The sequence below is a fragment of the Pimephales promelas genome, chromosome 2 (assembly GCF_988280905.1).
Source record: "Pimephales promelas chromosome 2, fPimPro1.hap1.1, whole genome shotgun sequence".
Taxonomy (NCBI): Eukaryota; Metazoa; Chordata; class Actinopteri; order Cypriniformes; family Leuciscidae; genus Pimephales; species Pimephales promelas.
This window is the reverse complement of record NC_142770.1, coordinates 38041075-38056432: the sequence shown is the minus strand read 5'-3', so window position 1 is coordinate 38056432 and position 15358 is coordinate 38041075. Positions and strand designations below refer to the sequence as shown.

Genomic DNA, 15358 nt, shown 5'->3' with positions numbered 1-15358 from the left:
TCATGATCACTGTATTATCCTATGGAGTTTCAAGTTTGAATGCATGAAAGAAACATATGTCAGGGGAAAGCTATATATTGCTTAGAGAGGTATGTGTGCAATGTAACATGTTCACTCAGCATAAATGTTTCCACTGATGCAAGTGTATCACAGATGTAGACAACAAGGAAAGTCACGTACATATGACATATACGTTCTAAGTTGAGAAGCTCAGAGCAACATGTTTGTTACCTTACAAGGAAGCTGCAAGGACCTATGTGATGAATAAAACTCAATGTCTCATTGTACCGCCCTCAGAGAAACATGTAGGCATGACCGGGTGAGAGGGTAGAGAAACATGGAGAAACGCATATACCTGGCATGAACACAACATCTTGAAGTTTCTCTCCTGACATATATATATAATATATAATAAAACTTTCTTGGCAAGATAACTGGTGTCCGGTCCCGTAAATTGAATAATAACGGGGAAACACAAGAGGCTTTAATTCCGAGTCTACACTCAGTACTTTGTTTTATTGTTCATAACCTCTGTAAATGACGGTGCTTGAATGATTAACCCATTAATATACTTTTAGTAGTCATTAGGCCTACCCTGATTAGATCCTCCAAATCTCTGCCGAGGAAGGGAATCATCGGGGCATCATCGGAGGAAATCTATCACATTTTGTCACTAACACAAAGTCCTCTCTCCTTGCAGGTGCACAATGAAACAGGTAGTGCAGGGCTTTCAGGACTTTCTCAACTTGCCACAATGCGAAGCCGTTCTTGAACGAGTTGAGTCGTGTGAAGGCCACAACTCCCAATGATTTGTAGTTGGGCTCCACCACACTGCTCTCTGTGTTCTTCTTGTAAGAGTTCAACAAACTTCCAATTTACAGCAGGCCCGTCCATTGATAGTGAGAGCATGTTGTTCAGATTCAGCTCCTTTGTACCTTCCTGCACATGATTTGTAAAAAAAGAAAATAGAAAGAGATCAAAAACATCCATCAAAACCCGGACACAAACATACACAAATATACAGCTAAACAATAAAATGCAAACATACACAAAAACAGGCGATAATTAACGTTAATCATTATATAATTGGTATATGGGTATACTGTATGAGTGAGTTCAATTCAGATTTGTTTTATTACAAACAACAGACATTAGTTATGATACAGGATTCCTTCATACATTAAAAATGTGAACTTTTACATTAAAAAAACTTTATGCAGATTGTAACAGTAGTACTGGTTAATGTGCTCTTTTCAAGTCAGTAAATGGTCACAGTGGTCTTTCTATGTGCGTGGCCTATAAATGTAATGGTAAATTTAAAATTTGGCTAATTAAATTAATTATTTTCTATAAGTTTACTAACTGGTTAAAATCATATGTTTTATGGTAAAATACAACATATCTAATATGTATACAAACATAGCTTGTTTCTGCATCTCCATTCACAGTACATTAACGTAATCATAGAATGTTTAGTGTCGCTATTACCAGTGCTAATAGTGTGACAGTCTACATTGGCAGCTACATTTGCACATAAAATCACAATTCGGCATATTTACTATGAACCATATCTACCAACAGTTATACATCTTAAACTCTGACAATCTAACGTAACAACACAATAGCTCAAAGTGACCATAGACCTGTGACCTGACTGGAGCACATAGCTAATCAATCCTATGCCCGAAGTGAACACCGTGGGAGTGTTGGTGTTTAGTTACACCGCTAGCATATGAGCTTTAAACCGCACTAACATTACACCACACTTAGTATGAATAATAATATGTGATTTCAAACACAATCTTAACGTTACTTACATTGAAATGACCCAACATGTCCTCGGCTCTGGAGTGACCCATGAATACCGATCCATAGTAGCGGGAGATGACGTAGTGTGTGCCAGTCTCATCATCAGTAGTCCAGAATCGCAAATGAAGGTCCATTTGTTTGTTCTTTGTCGTTTTATTCAAACTTTCGTCAAACATGACGACATATGGCTTCTCACTAACGCTGCACGATAGCTTCTTCTTGATAAATGAAGCGATGCCATATTTGGCGACATATGCCATTTTATTTTCACCACAGGTGAATGACTTTGCAAGCTGCGAATCGGGGAACATGGCAGCAAAGATGTCACGTATGTCCTCGTTAGATTTAAATGAATTGTGCCTCGTCACAGTATGGAGAACCCACAGTATCTCTGCCTTTTGGGTGTCTGGCTGTGAAATGAAACTTGTTATAGCCGACTGCGAGGTAGCGTCTGAACTAGTAACATTGTTAGGTGGAGCTGCAAACAATGCAGGGATTAACCTGGACCCGCTATGGCTAGCTGCTGCAACGCTGGTGCTTTCCTCCTCTCATGTGCGACTCGACGGCTTTGAGCCCCATGGTCCCTAACGAAAAGGTCTTTTTGCAGAATTTACACATTGCCTCATTATTATTTTCAGCCGGCGCCAACCACCTCCTAAATGCATCCTCTTCCATCCACTTTTTGTTAAATTTACACTTCCCCATCTTTGCATTTTTTGAACCTCACCTCGACAACCGCGTAATGGTGGCACGCAGGCGCAGACCGACTTCAGCGTCTATAGCCGACCTAACGTTACCGTAATAAGCTATTAAATCTCGGACACTCTCAGTCATTTCACACGTACTAAATTGATCAAGATGTTTTTGATTAGATGTTTTACGGTGGACCACTGTGCTTCCCTATCGTCATCATTAAGCAGACCGGCTGAAAATTTAATACCTACAGCAACTTTACAGTAAATTTAAGACAATTTAAGACCTTAATTTCCCGGATTTTAATTTAAGACATTTTAAAACTTTTTAAGGACCCGCGGGAACCCTGGAACATCAAGTCCATACGCAAGCTCCCAATTTTGTCCGATCATCTATAGTTCGTTCGCGAGCTCACAGTTGACAAATAAAACATTGATAGTTCATACACAGTTCCCAGTCTTGTGTCATAAAATGTGACACAAATGGTCTGTGAGAGTCCAGCAAAATCTAGTCCTTAAAACAAGAATCAAAAGTCCAGCCACTCCAGCCTGATGAAGGCCTAGTCAACCATCCAGCCAGTCCAGGTGTAGGCCCTCTCCACGGAAGGACTTCCTTTTGACCCCGTAGTCGAACCGTAGTTCAACGCCCACACTGATGTCCTTCAGTGCCCTGAAGAGGATGACGTCCTTGTCCTCCCCATTCACACGTAACCTGCAGTGAAAGGGCTTCAGGTTGGGCGCTTTTGTGGAGTGGTTTATCCTCCTCCCAACGGTGTCTTTGCCAGGGTGGCACTCGCACGGAAAGGTCTGGGCGTCGACGCAGAGATCTCTCTTTCCGGCTTTAAAGAAGAACATGTACCCGGCCTCGTCATGCTGGGCCTGCACCATCGCCCTCCCTTGAGCAGCTGGGATGACCTTGCCGTGGCAGTCGCAAACAATGTCGTTCTTTGAAAAAGTCTGAGTTGCCACGACTCCTAAAATAATGAGAACACATTACATTTTTGAATTAATGAACAAACATTACATGTAGACACACAGTTCAGAATGTAAATGTAGTTCTTGCTGCAGTTATTGGCTGCTAAATTGTACATTTTACATTATTGTTTTTTTCTGCCCTTACAAGACAAATGAAAGGTTTTCTTACCAAAACCACGCTCGTCACCAAAGTCTTTTATGGCCATGCCCGACCAGTTCTGCTCAGACACACAGCGAATGATGAACTTGTCATCTTCAACTGCTGCCTTCGAAGGTGGTGTCCACAGCCGTTCGATGTCCTCCGGCTTGGGACAGTTGACCTTCCATCCCTCCTGTGTAATAAGCCGTGCCACCTTTGCGGCCGAAGGCTTGCGGACTGTGAAATGTGCTGAAAGACAGAATGAAATAACGTTACTCATGTGTCACTGTAAATGAATGACCTAGTTTTTGTGTTGAGTTAATGAGTGTCAAAGCTCTATTGATGGATTCAGAGGCTTACACAGCAGAGATCGCTCTCTCTGGGCATACTGGGTAATCCGCCACTTATCGTAAAAAACGCGGTCATCTGGAAAGCCTGATTCGACGCGCTGCTTCTTGGATGGCGGCTGACCCTCCGCCGAAATAGGAAATATTGCCACGAAACATATCGCCATATTGCTCTTCCCAGATGGTCCAGCTCCACAGCTTGTGGCCAAGGAAGTCTTGTCTGCAGAAGTGCTATATAAGAGGGGAATACACGGTTTATAATATACCAAAAAAATTATGAATGACAACTTGCTATTTTTGTTGTGCTAATTGTTTGTGATGAGTAATGGATGAAGAGATGTATACCTGACTAATGATTCCAGCAGCAGAGCTGCGTCGACGACCGAGCTGCGGCCGGACCGCACCAGCGCTGATGGCCAGGTAATGGTGGAGCGCCTCCTGTTGCTGCGCCAGGAGCTTTTCTGCAGCCTCCTCAACAGCCCTCCGCACACACTGAGCAGAGAAAGGAGCCAGCTTGTACCTGCAGAAACAAAAAGGAAATATTAATTGTGATGTGACTGTGATGAGGCAAGATACAAAGAAGTGTATCCGTTCACACACACACACACACACACACATGGACCTGTGTTAGGCACTTACAATTTATGGAGCCGATTCATGTCCCGAGAGACACTGTGAACCTCCACGCCGGATGACGAGACAAAAAACTATTGCAGAGTTTCTCCGGCTGAATGTTCTCAGGCCTGATGCGCCTGAAGTACAGCTCCAAGCACTACGGAAAAAAGACCAATGAGTTATTACATTTAAAACAATGGTGGAGAGCAATCAACAGTTTGTACAGTAAAACTTACAGCTTCCTCCTCTTGGGTCAGAGCGATCTGCATACTCGAGGTTTTCTCCCTCTGTACACCGATCACAAACCTGTCACCCAGCTTGGTCTTGTTGTACTTTTTAGGTAATATTTTCTGTCTGAAAATAAATCCAATTTAGTAATCAAATGTAAAATAGCACTGTATAGTTTATCACAGATAGATTAATGCTTATTAAATCTAAAGTTACTCATTCAAGAGCTGTGAATGATTTTCTCTGCCTTTTGTTGTTTGATTTGCATTAATGGCTGAATCGTCAGCAGATTTATTAGACTGCTGCCCCTTTAAGACCCGAGAGCAAATCTAATCGGTAACTGAAGCACCATCATTTTCTCCCTATTATTTACGTCCATTTAAGACATAATTGTGTTTAAGTGAATCTCAGAGCTGGTCATTTTGACATTTTTATGTATATTTGATAGTTTAGGACACACGAAGCCCAAAGTAGGCTATACTCTTCTTGTCTCGTTGTAGTCCGCTTCGGAGCGCGCACCGCCTTGTGAACAGCGTCTCTTGCGCAGGTTTTTGTGTTTTTAATAGGCATTTTATGATCTACCAACAGTAGAGACAGCATTTTGCAACAATCGCCGATCGTGCTGATTCTGACGGCACGTTTGGGTTTAGGAAGAACTGACAGCGCTGTGAAGTGAAGGAAGTTGCGCTGGACAGATCATGCATCTCGTTTTTAACGGGTGTATCTCAAATATCTTCTTATAATCTTTGGAAGCCGAAATCTAAAACAAAATTAGAATAATATCTCAGATCTAAAGTGCAACCTTGTTTGAATGTTTAGTTCTGTCCTCATTGTCACTCATTAAGCAAGCGCTGTCGTTTTGTGCGTGCTGTGGCTCTGCGTGAGAGATCGCTCTCTCTCTTCTGAACTGCGAATAGCAAATTTGCATCACAGATTAATAGAAATATATTATCAAAAATGGTGGTAATCAAATAAAAGTTTAGCAAACGTTTTAATCCTTTTATTTTTTGGCAAAGTGCTGCAAAACAGATTTAGTCAATTAAACCATGGACAAACAATTTATATTCCTTAAATAATGTGTAAACACATTTTAGTATTATTGTTGGTGTTTAAACAGCACTTCCTCTTTAAAAAAAGGGGAGGAGACCGCAAGAAACTCTGGGTTTACTGAAGAAAACCTGCTCCCGACCAGGTTAGGTTCACAGAGTAAGTTACCATGGTAACTGACTCTGAGTATAAGTTACCTCTCTTTCAGAAAAGGGCTTGTGTAAAGAAGGAGACCTAATCTGACAGCAGTTTGGCACTGGCTCTCTCTCACATACACACACACACACACACACATACACACATTCAAATTTGCCGCTCCTGTTATCGCTATTGTCCGGGTGCACACGAGACACATAGCATTTGATCATGCAAACTCAAAGTACTCATCATCCTGTTACAATAAGTTCACATCGCACATACACGCATACATATGTTCAAATGGATTTACCTGTTCAGGATGAGTTGATGTTAGTGGTGAAAGAGACAGATTGAACGTGATCGTTGGTATCGTGGGCTATTTATAGCGCACTGTCGCGTCTCCGCAAAAATGGCGTCACCCGGAACAGAGGGTACTATGTGTCATGTGATGTGGGAAATGTTTTGTGTCCATAGTTAAATTATGTTTTAAAATAATATTACTTGATGTTGGTATGTATTTTATGGGTATATATTGATGGTTAATGTTTATTAGTGCAAGTTTATGTAGTACTTAAGCACTATGAAATTTCATATTTCCCCTGGGTTTTGGTAAATGGTTGGCTCCAATAGGGGGAGGAGCCAACAGTATAAAAGAGTGGCTGAATATGTGTTCAGGGTCTCTTGGTAGACTGATGCGTGAGTGTGCAGTTGTGGTGCCACGAACAAGTCAAATAATGAAGTGATGTGTGAAACCGTGTATTGTGGATACGTGTTTACCGGATTGTTTATTTTCTATTTTATTTTTGTTTAAGTTATCCTATTTTTGCCGGTGGAATAGTTGATTATTTTTGTAGAGTTCGGGACTCACTTGTAAATAAGTTTCACCTCAATGTAAATAAACCATCATTTTGCACCATAGTGCATTTGCGAGTTGGGCCATCATTTTTATCTTGGACCATACCACGTCCAGGGAGTGGAGCACCAGAACCCGCTTCCCTACAGATTGGTGTCAGAAGTGGGATGGCCACTCGTAAAAAGACACAGAGAGGGCGAAAACCACGTTCACAAGTGAGGCAAAGCGCAAGGGGTCCAGAATCGGATTTACTGGGTGAATCGGAGGATGAGGAGACAGAGGAATATCCTAGATCTAGTTCACCTCGGCCCAGCACGGTCACTGGGGAAATGGTGGCGTTAATGCGGGAATTCCTTGGTGCTCAACAACAGAGGGAGGAAAGATATCTGTCTGAAATCCGGGGAATACGGGAATCCATGCAGCAGACGGGTCAGGCAGCGGCTACACCAAGCAGTGCTGCGAGTCCACGAATGGGGCTTCCGACGCCAGGCCGGTCTAGGCCACCGCTACCACCACCACCACCATCACCACCACCACCACCACCACTAAGGTCTGAGCCGCAAATGCCAGTCTTCCAAGCTGGAGAGGATATGGAAAACTTTCTACGCCGCTTTGAGCGTCTGGCACGAACGTGGAGATGGCCTGAGGAGGAGTGGAGCTGTAGGCTGGTGCCGTTGCTAACAGGCAAAGCGTTGGAGGCCTATCTGGCAATGGATGAGGAGCTAGCCGATGTGTATGATGAGCTGCGGGAGGCTCTCCTGGAAAAATTCAATATCTCGCCAGAGACGTATCGCCAGCGCTTCCGGGCTTCGACAGTACCGGCAGGAGAATCAGCAACTGAGACTTATCACCGGCTACGGAACCTGTATCGTCGGTGGGTTCGACCAGAGCAGTCCACGAAGGAGGAGATTGGAGAATTGATTATCCTCGAACAACTGTTGCGAGTGTTGCCATATGACAGCCGTATGTGGGTTAAGGAGCACGAGCCTACCAGCGGACTGGCAGCAGCAAGGTTGGCACAGCAATATGGAAATGCTCATCGGGGAAATCAACGGTCTCAACCACCACGAGGTAATGCGAAAACCACTTCACAAAGACCGTATATGGATTCAATTGAATCAAAAACAGGCACAGACAAGGAACTTATTTGTTATTACTGTCAACAGCCAGGGCACAAAGCCACTGTGTGTCCCATCCGTAAAGCTAAACTCACAGGTTACTGCTATGTTCCTAGAGAGGAGGACATTGAGGATTTACATGTATGTGACTCTCAGAATGTAATGACTGTGACTGTTAATGGACAATCTTTGAGAGCGTTATTGGACACTGGAAGTGCCATTTCTTTGTTGAAATCATGTCATGCTGCAAACATGTGTTTTGATGACTCAATTGACATACAATGTGTACATGGGGATGTGAAAAGTTACCCAAGTACGGTGGTGAATGTATGTGTTCATGAACAAACATATTTACTCAAGGTTGCAGTTGTTGAATCGCTACCTACTGACATGATTCTAGGGAAAGATTTGCCTATATTGCCTGATTTACTGCAAGGTACAATGAAATCTGATGGTGATAAGGCAGAAGCACGGCTAGTATGTCCTGTTGTAACACGGGCCAAAGCTAAGGCTGGGTTGCAGCCCTTACCAGACTTGCACGATAGTCTGATTCAGGGTGGGACTAAGGGGCCCAGGAAGTCACGCCGACAACGGCGTGCATCTAAATATTTGGGTAGTCCAGACCCAGAAGTTAATACTGAGGGTTTGGAAGTGAGCAATTGGCAGATTCCAGAGAACATTGGGGATTTACAAAGAAAAGACCTGTCTTTGCAACCACTGTTTGATAAAGCAGAAGGGAAATGTGTGTCTAATGTGTATAAAGAACAATACGTCATTGACAATGGGATTTTGTATGTGCAAACAGATGATGTGAAACGTTTGGTGTTGCCTACATCCTGTCGTAATCTTGTTATGCACATAGCACACGCTGTTCCATGGGCCGGGCATCTAGGTCACCACAAGACATACACACGTATAAGTGCACGCTTTTATTGGCCCACTATGTACACTGACATACATGCACACTGCACTACTTGTCCAGTCTGTCAGAAGACCAGTGCGCTTCGCCAACAGGATAGGGCTCCATTACAGCCACTGCCAATCATCAGTGAACCCTTCCGACGGATCGCTATGGACATTGTGGGCCCATTAGAGAGGAGCAGTGCAGGATACCAGTACATCCTTGTCATTAGTGATTATGCTACCAGGTACCCAGAAGCATTCCCTCTGCGAACCATCACAACACCAAAGATTATCCATGCCCTTGTCCAGTTATTCTCCCGTGTAGGTATTCCTGACGAAATACTTACTGACCAGGGAACAAACTTTACTTCCCATCTAATGGCACAGTTTCGTCGTCAATTGGGCATCTCCGGCATCAAGACCAGTCCATACCATCCACAGACGGATGGTCTTGTGGAGCGCTTTAACAGAACACTGAAAGGGATGCTAAGGAAGTTTGTTGCAGATACGGGGAGAGATTGGGATAGATGGTTACCCTTTCTGCTCTTCGCGTACAGGGAAGTACCACAAGCTTCGACAGGATTCTCTCCATTTGAGTTGCTGTATGGATGGCAGGTGCAGGGACCTCTTGATTTGCTGAGGAAGAGCTGGGAAGTACCGGCCTCCAAACCAAAAGAGAAGGGAATCCTGAGTTATGTTCTGGAGATGAGAGAACGACTGGAGCGTTACAGGGACGAAGCCAAGGTTAACCTGAAACAGGCTCAACAAAACCAGAAAAGGTGGTATGATAAGAAGGCCAGGCTTCGCCAATATCAGTCAGGACAAAAAGTACTACTATTGCTACCCTCATCAACTAACAAACTACTGGCGAAGTGGCAGGGGCCCTACACCATCAGCCGGAAAATGGGTCCACTAACGTATGAAGTACACCACCCAGATAAAGGAAAGGAAAGACAGACATACCATGTGAACTTGTTAAAAGAGTGGAAGGAGCAGGCCAGTGTGGAGGCTAAAACGGTGTTGATGGTCAGGAAAGTGGAGGTGGAGGATGAGGACTGTGAAGCTCAAGTTCAGAGGCAGACCTCACCACTCGATTTTACCAATCTACAAGATCCTGAAAGGACTGACCTACAACAGATTCTAAATCAGTTTCCAGATCTGCTTTGTCAAAAGCCTGGACGGACGGATGTAGTCCAACACACCATCCACTTAAAGGACCCTACGCCATCGAGACAGCGACCGTATCGCATCCCTGAGCGCCTTCTAACTCCGCTAAAAACAGAAATTGAGACAATGATACAACTGGGCGTGATCGAACCCTCTGTAAGTGAATGGAGTAGCCCAATAGTCATCGTGCCCAAGAAGGACCATACGCTTCGCGTTTGCATCGACTTTCGGAAGTTGAACAGTCAATCCAAGTTTGATGCATACCCGATGCCCCGAGTGGATGAATTGTTGGAAAGGATCGGCCGAGCCCAGTTCATCACCACGCTTGATCTTTGTAAAGGTTACTGGCAAGTGCCTCTTGACCCAGCATCTCGACCCTATACTGCATTTAAAACTCCCCTTGGATTATTCCATTTCACTGTCTTACCCTTCGGATTGCATGGAGCCCCAGCAACGTTCCAGAGGATGATGGATCGAGTCCTGCAAGGTGGGGAGGAATGCTCAGCTGCATACTTGGATGATGTGGTCATCTTCAGTAACACCTGGACCGATCACATCCGACACCTCAAGCAAACTCTGGAAAGAATACAGAGTGCAGGTTTGACTCTGAACGTGGGAAAATGCAGATGGGCACAACGAGAAGCCTGTTATTTAGGATACCTATTAGGTAATGGACAATTAAAACCACAAGTCAGCAAGGTAGAGGCAATTCATCGCAGCCCACCACCAAGAACAAAGAAAGAAGTTAGATCCTTCTTGGGTCTGGTTGGATGGTACAGGCGGTTTATCCCAGAATTTGCCTCGGTTGCTACCCCATTGACCAACTTGTTGGCTAAGGCAGTACGGAACCCTTTACCATGGACGGAGGACTGGGAGTTGGCTTTTAGATCCCTCAAGGAAAGGATCTGTTCCAGTTCAGTTCTCCAGATACCTGACTTCTCGCAGCGGTTCGTGGTCCAGGTTGATGCTTCAGCAACAGGATTGGGAGCGGTCCTGGCCCAAGGGATTGTTGGGGAGGAAAAACCAGTGGTGTTCCTCAGTCGTAAGCTGCTGTCTAGAGAGTCAAGATACTCTACAATTGAAAAGGAGTGTCTTGCCATTAAATGGGCCCTCGATAGCCTCCGGTATTATCTGCTGGGCAGAGAGTTTGACTTGGAGACGGACCATCGGGCCCTGAGTTGGATCAATGCGATGAAGGACAACAATGCCAGAATTACTCGATGGTATTTAGCTCTCCAACCTTTCCGCTACAATGTCCGTCACATCCCAGGGAGGAAGAATGTGATTGCTGACTACCTGTCTAGGTACCCTAGCAGTACGCAGCTTGGAGAGGGAAAAAGTAGTGTAAAGAAGGAGACCTAATCTGACAGCAGTTTGGCACTGGCTCTCTCTCACATACACACACACACACACACACATACACACATTCAAATTTGCCGCTCCTGTTATCGCTATTGTCCGGGTGCACACGAGACACATAGCATTTGATCATGCAAACTCAAAGTACTCATCATCCTGTTACAATAAGTTCACATCGCACATACACGCATACATATGTTCAAATGGATTTACCTGTTCAGGATGAGTTGATGTTAGTGGTGAAAGAGACAGATTGAACGTGATCGTTGGTATCGTGGGCTATTTATAGCGCACTGTCGCGTCTCCGCAAAAATGGCGTCACCCGGAACAGAGGGTACTATGTGTCATGTGATGTGGGAAATGTTTTGTGTCCATAGTTAAATTATGTTTTAAAATAATATTACTTGATGTTGGTATGTATTTTATGGGTATATATTGATGGTTAATGTTTATTAGTGCAAGTTTATGTAGTACTTAAGCACTATGAAATTTCATATTTCCCCTGGGTTTTGGTAAATGGTTGGCTCCAATAGGGGGAGGAGCCAACAGTATAAAAGAGTGGCTGAATATGTGTTCAGGGTCTCTTGGTAGACTGATGCGTGAGTGTGCAGTTGTGGTGCCACGAACAAGTCAAATAATGAAGTGATGTGTGAAACCGTGTATTGTGGATACGTGTTTACCGGATTGTTTATTTTCTATTTTATTTTTGTTTAAGTTATCCTATTTTTGCCGGTGGAATAGTTGATTATTTTTGTAGAGTTCGGGACTCACTTGTAAATAAGTTTCACCTCAATGTAAATAAACCATCATTTTGCACCATAGTGCATTTGCGAGTTGGGCCATCATTTTTATCTTGGACCATACCACGTCCAGGGAGTGGAGCACCAGAACCCGCTTCCCTACAGCTTGACTTACTCTGCTTTCTCGGGTTTGATATACACCCCTTTCTGAAATGGAAAACCCAGAGTTTTCCTCATTTCAGGGTTAACATACTCAGAGTTTTCACTTAACCTCCTTTCTGAAACAGACCCCAGGTCCACTTTCCCCGTGTTGCGCCTCACCTCTTGATCTTCTCCTGCAGCTCCAGAAGAGCAGCTTTATTGTCTTTCTTCAGCTCTTCTTGTTCTCTTTGCATTCGGCACCCTGTGCTGCAGCTGCACCATCAAACCCTTTGTGTGCAAAAGAGAGAGAAACTCAGACAAATTCACACCAGAGTTCATTCTCTCGAGGTAGCACAAATTAAACCTTTTTCTGAGTTGATCTTGATTTGGTCAGACAGTTCTTTCTCCAGCTTGACCTTTACATCCGTCCAATGTGCAAATTCTTTCCGGAATCTCTTAAAGAATTGTGGCGTTCTCCCTTTATCTAGTACCAGAGAGCTGGAGATCAAGAATGCCAGTTAAGTCCCTTTGAGAAGGAGCATGACGTGATATAAAGCTAAACAAATCGCCAAACATGATGCAATGAAGCAGGAAGGACACCTCCTGTACCTGTACGAGCCGCCGGACTCACTGTCCAGCTCTAAAAACTGAACTCTGGGTTTGCGGAAGTGGCTGGTGAACGGAGGCTTGTCATTGGTGTACCGCAGCTGCTCTCACTGCTGGAGGTGGAGAAGTTCATGGCCGCTACAGAGACAGAGAGAAGGTTAACACTCCTGTAAGGATACCACAATCATTAAAGCATGCCTCACTCAACTGTAGGGTTGGGAATCGAAAATCTTGAGGTCAGGAATCAGATAGTCGTTCTAAAACGAATTGATTCCTTTGTGAGCATTTCAATGACTTTAAAGAGCCCCTATCATGGATTTTTGAAAATGACTGTTCATATGGTGTGGAATATAGCTCTAAGGGAATGAAAACATCCTGCAAAGATTTATATCTGAAAGTGCACCGTATATAAAGTTATGGTCTTTTAAAAGTGAGTCTATTAAATGAATTGTTTTTGAAACGAGTCATTAGCTGTTACATCGTGACGTAGATACATACTGGCCACGCCCAGTTACTGCGCGCGCAGACGGAAGTGTAAACTCGAAGTCTACACACTCAAACACTTCATCATAGCATCATGTCGAGAAGACGCTGTGTTCTACTATGCAGAGATAGTTCAGCCACTTTGTTTTCATTTACCAGGGACGAGCATGTGAAGAATCGGTGGTTAGAGTTCATATCAACACTATAGCCCGATTGTGTTCTCATCATTTTATTGACAAATAATGTTAGTTCAAAAACATAAATGAATTCAAATGTGCATTCACAAGCGGTTGTTCCTGAAGGAGGGCTCAGTAACTTACTTACCCAGTGTATATGGATCAGCTTCCTCCTCCGAATCACAACCTGTAAGTATTATTAATAATTTTTGCTTTTATGGGTTTTGAACGGTTTTGTTGCGTCAGGGCGCGAGGCAGTATGTGTGTGTGTGCGTGTGTGTAAGTTACGCTCAGCGCAGCTTCTAGGTCTCCAATGTGAATTTTTTTTAAATATGTGAAATGTTTGTCGCTGTTATTGGAGTTGTCAAAGAATAGAGCGTCTTGTAGTACTGTAGTGCTTTATCAATATGTTTATGGGTCTGTCATCTGACCAATCACCGCCGATTAGTGTCACGCTAGAGTGGTTTGGAAAAATGAGTCGTTGTACGAATCATTTGGGAGTCTGTGAGCAAATCAGTTAAAAATAAATGCATATTATACGACAAATAAAGTGTTTATCCTTGCATGCATGTTAAAGGGTTAGTTTACCCAAAAATGAAAATTAAGTCATTAATTACTCACCCCCATGCTGTACCAACCCCGTAAGACCTTCGTTCATCTTCGGAACACAAATGAAGATATTTTTGATTAAATTTGAGAGCTGTATAACTACCACATTGGCTCCTAAGGGACTGCCTCTTGACGGCCCAAAAAGTCAATGAAGAGAATGTTTAAATATCCCAAGTGACTACCGTGGCTCAACTATATGTTTATCAAGCGACGCGAATACTTTTTGTGCGAAAAAACAAACAAAAATAACGAGTTTATTCGACTATTTCTTTTCTTCCTTGTAGGCCAGAACGAGACTTTCTTATAGATTTCCACGACGCATGCGCGAGAATTGCGATCTGAAGTAGTGAAGCTGGTGTGAGCAGATCGCAAATCTCGCGCATGTGTCGTGGAAATCTGTAAGAAAGTCTCGTTCTGGCCTACAAGGAAGAAAAGAAATAGTCGAATAAACTCGTTATTTTTGTTTGTTTTTTCGCACAAAAAGTATTCGCGTCGCTTGATAAACATATAGTTGAGCCACGGTAGTCACTTGGGATATTTAAACATTTTCTTCATTGACTTTCTGGGCCGTCAAGAGGCAGTCCCTTAGGAGCCAATGTGGTAGTTATACAGCTCTCAAATTTAATCAAAAATATCTTCATTTGTGTTCCGAAGACGAACGAAGGTCTTACGGGGTTGGTACAGCATGGGGGTGAGTAATTAATGACTTAATTTTCATTTTTGGGTGAACTAACCCTTTAAACTGTTTTTGGGAACTCCTAAAACAAAAATAGGAACATTTCAAATGCTATGATAGGGGCTCTTTAAACCCTTCAAGCACGAGATGACTTGCACACTGTTTTGTGTGCTGCACACATGTGTAACAGTATATAGCTTGTTTTCACGTGACGTCACGCCACTGTGTTGCCATGGCGCGTGGTTGCCGTGGCTGTTTGTGAAACGTACCAGACTAGTTTCCGAACTTTGTAAAGTCAAAGTATGTCTGTAAGACGAGTTATGGCGCTTTTCCACTGCATAGTACGGTACGGTTCGGCTCAGTACGCTTCGACTCGGCGCGGAACAGTTCGGATCGCTTTGCGTTTCCACTGCAGTAGTACCCCTTCAAAGTGTGTGGGACTGATCGTTATTTGCGCGTGCCTCTACTGCCATGACATCATCTTAAAAGCGCCACATTTTCAAACCCACAACACAGGAACAATGGAGACTATCGAGG

The 15358-nt window shown here is 43.6% G+C and overlaps 1 pseudogene; it reads right to left on the bottom strand.

Annotated features, from left to right (window-relative positions):
* Nucleotides 1–1016: 1016 nt before the first annotated feature.
* Nucleotides 1017–5509, bottom strand: LOC120477439 (uncharacterized; annotated as a pseudogene).
* Nucleotides 5510–15358: the final 9849 nt, after the last annotated feature.